This window comes from Halyomorpha halys, unplaced genomic scaffold (assembly GCF_000696795.3).
Source record: "Halyomorpha halys isolate HHAL.00 unplaced genomic scaffold, Hhal_1.1 Scaffold11.1, whole genome shotgun sequence".
Taxonomy (NCBI): Eukaryota; Metazoa; Arthropoda; class Insecta; order Hemiptera; family Pentatomidae; genus Halyomorpha; species Halyomorpha halys.
The window spans coordinates 847902-852594 of record NW_027111958.1 but is presented as its reverse complement, the minus strand read 5'-3'; the positions used below and the strand labels follow the sequence as shown (position 1 = coordinate 852594).

The following is a 4693-nucleotide window of genomic DNA, read 5'->3' as shown; positions in this document are numbered from 1 at the left end:
GTTGGTATTGAAATTCTACACCTTAATTTCTTATTAAGGGAAAGAACATATAAATAGTCAAAAATACATAACTTCATACAGAAAATTTAAGGGATAATTATTTGAATACAAATATATTATAATTTATTCATAAAATATTAAGAAATTTAAATATGGTTGATCTGTCACAAAACATCTTATCTGCCTGAATTTATAACAAAAGCTAAATTTGGGATTCCAATCAATGGGAGATAAGATACTACACATAGCTATTTATAAATCTTTTCACTATAAGCTGTTAGGCAGTGCCCATAAAAGAAATGTGGTCATGGTCAGGTTCATATTTAATGGAAAAAAAATACTGAAAACCTAAAAAAGTTATACACTTATTTATTGTTAAGAAATATAATACAGAGAATAGTTTCAAAATCCACTTGATATATTTTGTGACTCAAAATTATTCCTATTTAAATTAGAAAAGAGAATATTTTGTCCTTTAAAAATTTTACCCACCGTTTCAATGCTGCTTAATTAATTTTTTAATTTAAGTTTCCTAATGCCATTTTTAAAAGTAAGATAATACTGTTGCTAAAACAGGGTTTAAATGAGTGGCCCGGGAAGATTATTTTTTGTTATAATCTTCTCTAAAGAGACTGTGACATTGATCAATACTTCTCGCTTAAATGTCTGTTTTCAAATTTTAGCCACTTTTTCAATGTTGGTCGATTTAACTAATTTTTTGATTTAAGACTCTTATTCTCATTTTTAATAAATGTTTCAAAGGTAATACAAATTTGAGACATATTGTTTAACAGAAAATAATAGAAGAAAAGATAAAAATTACAGAAAACTAACAATTATTTTAAGATAAATATATTTTTTAATTGAGTTGAAATTATGTTTAACCTATTTTACTATTTTATTGAAAGGATGTTGAGCATTACTAACAATTAGACAAAAAATAAATCTTCTGGAGGGGTAAGGCCACAAATGAGGACAGTTTTATTGGACCAAGGTGTCCCCAATTTCTGGTCTTAAGTTATTTGCATTCACATTTTCGGAAATATTGACCAATTAAGGGATTATAAATTAAAACTTGTGCTTGCTACTTAATAAATATTTTGATATAATTTGAATAACTTAAAGATCATCTGATACAGTAATATCTATATACAATTAAAACATTCATATACCACTGATATTTATACATCAGTTGTTATTAAAACATATGTTTGTTAAAACTAAGATTATCATAGTCATTCACTTACATGAACTATGTGTTTAATTCAGTTTAATAAAGCCTAGTTTATAATTCCTTATTTCATTATATCATCATCATACTTTGAAGAAAAACAATCTAGCAATAAATGTTTAAGGCATGTTGTTTAATAGAAAAAAAAAAAGAAAAATATAAAAAAACCAATGATTATTTTAAACTGAAGTTAACAACTTCCAGTCAAAACATAAACTTTTCATATGTCCTTTCCATGCCTTTTGGAGCTTTTTGCTACCATTGGTGTGCCACACTCAGCAACACAAAACATATAATTTTCCCAGCTTTTTTTAATACTTTGAGAAGAACAATCTAGCAATAAAAGTATGATAGATGCTATTTAATGGAAAATAAAAAAATAAGAAAAATAAATATAAAATTACCCTTCCATTGAGTTAGTAGCAATCGAAACTTTTATCTATTGTTTTATTATGTTTAGTATATTTATTATATATTTACATGCTATATTATTGTGTATCATTAGTAAGTAAAGTATAGTGGAAACATTGGAAATTATGCTTAGAGGATATAAGGAAATTAAGGAAGGTTGTAGTAAGGGTAATGTGTTACAATTAAGTTTTGTTTTGGACTTGTTTGTTTAGTATTAGTTTACATGTTACCTGCTTGTTACTTTCTTAAGTAAAACAATTAACCCTGTCAAAATGAGGATAGTAATAAAATTCATATTCCCAAAATAATCACTATGCTTCTTTCCAACTCAATTATAAGTAAAAAAATAATGGATGATATTAACAAAAAATAGAAAGAAATGCAATATTTTTATTTTAATACTTTTTGAAAAACAAGAAAAGAAAACAGAAAGGAATAAATATTCTAAAATATCAGTTTTCATATTTTTCTGTCATAAAATAGTGATTTTTTATTACCATTGTTGAACTATGCAGGAACATGACTTGGTAAAATAAAGAGCTGTTCAATTGAAAAATAAACACTTGATACAATGATATAATCAAGGTTCAAGGTTGAGATTTATTCTAGTAATCTAAATCTATTGATAATATATTTATCTTTTGACTTTATATCTTTTACTTCCATTTACCTGTGTATGGAATATATGGTATAATAAGGAGAAATATAATGATCATGAAAAATTTCGTATCTGAGCTTTTATCAAGAAATATACATGAGCTCTAAAGTCTCAGGATTGTCTGTATGTAACTAAGTGGTAAATAGAGCCCAAATATATAAGGTAAATATTTACTTGGGATGTTCAGACAAATTTTCAATAAGGTGCTTCTACACGTTTGTCAAACAATAGCAAATTCGCACATGCGCCTGGATGGGTTATTTGGATTGGCTGGTACAAGTTGGCCTGAATTTGTGGCCGACCCGTTGTGTGTCGGTTTTTGGGCACAAATCAAAGTGCGGTTGTGCTGTACACGTCTATATGTTTGTATTCAGTTAGTATTGTATTAGAACTGCCAACAGATAAATGTGTGCGTTCTCTGTATTTTATTTATTTAAAGAATTTTCCCAACTTTTAATATTAAATAATTGATTCTTGTAAAAGATTGTATATTTTAAAATTCAGTCAATTCGGTGTAAATACTTTTAAAGCTTGTTCATTAACTTTATTTATAGATTATTTTTTATTTAACATAGCTCAAATGTATGATGATAAAGACTTTATATGTTTAGGAAATTAAACTTAAACGTTTCTGTCAAAATTCTAGAACGAAAATTGAATTTATAGGTTACGTAGTACTATTTATATGATTTTTTTCATCTGCAACCTATATTGCTGATATTTTTCCTTTTTATTTCATTTTCATTATGTTTATTTTCTTCCTTTTTATATTGAAAATAGAGTAAATTGAATGTAATAGCCGAAAAAACTCAAAAGAACAAAACAAGTGTGTAGATACCGAGTTTGTTGCTTCCTTTATTTATGAAGCATTTATACACATCTTGGATTTGCGGCAAGTGGCAAAAGTGTAGATCCCGCAACCAAATAGCAGACTTCAATACTTCGGTATTCATGATCTTTAGTTTAACATGTTCAAGAGTAAATGGAAACACTTATGTTAAATGGAGAACGTCGTCACGAAACAGACCAGCTGAGCTTGTCATCATTTTATTTGTTGCCGTGTTAGGTTACTTACTTGTAGTTTGTGTTTTTGTTATTTTTTCCTTTTGTCATGTGTTTTAGACTTTTTAAAAAATACAATTAGAAGCCAAACTTTTACACTTCTACTTTTCACTTATTTTAGGCATGTTGTAGTTAATTACTTTAATCAAAACTTAGAAGTAAACAATAACATGACGTTTTGGACGGAAAGGTTACTAAACTAGTTGCTCAGAAAATCCGCTAGGAGCTCTTATGCATTTACCATTTAACATGACTTCAAATAAGGCTGCTCACAAGGGGTATTCATGATGTTGTGTTAAATGTTATATGTTTTACCATGTTAAATGTTATAACTATAGGATTGTGAGCAGCCCTATTTGAAGTCATGTTAAACGTTAAATGCATAAGAGCCCCTAGCGGATTTTCTCAGCAACTTGTTGTATAAGCCTTTATGTTTATAACCTTCCTTCCAGACCCTCATGTTCTTGTTTACTTCAGTTTTGATTTAAGTAATTAATTAAAACATGCCTAGAGTGAGTGAAAAGTGGAATTTGTGTGAAAGTTTAGCTTATGAGTGTCTTATTGATCTTCAAACTTGTGAAGAAGAGAATGAAGATGAGCTAATTGACAACTGTATTGAAAGTCACAACAACTAATATGGCGGCGATCTCAACTGGTCTATTGTGTGACGTCATTCTCGATTTAACTGACCAAGTAACAGACTCTCAGCCATGTTAAATGTTATTTCGTTTTACCACGGCAAAAGAAGCCAATTTTTTTCGATTTAACACGAGTTTTTCCATTTAACACGCTTTAACATAGATCATGAATACCCCTATAATACTATACTTATAACATTTAACACAATATCATGAATACCCCTAGTATTACATCGAAAAGAGTATCGATACGGTTGTACCGCAGCGACCATTGTCCTGCCAGATATGCTCCAATTTTGGTATTGTTACAAGTAGTGTGGCTAGAACATCGTTAGCAATGCTTATCAAATGTGGAAGCAAGGGTAAAGGAAATCGTTGGAACCTAATATTAGTAATTTTTGGTCATACATGAGAATATCACTCTCTGCTTTTAATGAAAATCCTATTTTGCACTTTTACCACTTGCCGCAAATTCAAGACTTGTACAAATGCTTGGTAAACAAAAGAAGCAATGAATGTCGGTAACGACACGCTTATTTTGTTCGTTTAATTTTTTTTTTCGGCGATTGCGTTCGATTTACTCAATTTTCATTATAAAAGAAACAAAATAAAGATAGATAAAATGGAAAGAAACGCAAATAGGGATATTCATGATGTGTTAAATGAAAAATGTTATAAGTATTGTGAGCAGCC

At 28.8% G+C, this 4693-nt stretch overlaps 1 long non-coding RNA gene across 2 annotated transcripts in view; it reads right to left on the bottom strand.

Annotated features, from left to right (window-relative positions):
• The window catches only part of LOC136796361 (uncharacterized), an 8955-nt gene extending 8425 nt beyond the window's left edge, over positions 1-530 (bottom strand). For both annotated transcript variants that reach the window (XR_010844064.1, XR_010844063.1), the window contains exon 1: positions 493-530. This is a non-coding gene — a long non-coding RNA (uncharacterized lncRNA). The remainder of the gene's footprint in view (positions 1-492) is intronic.
• Between the last annotated feature and the right edge of the window lie 4163 nt (positions 531-4693).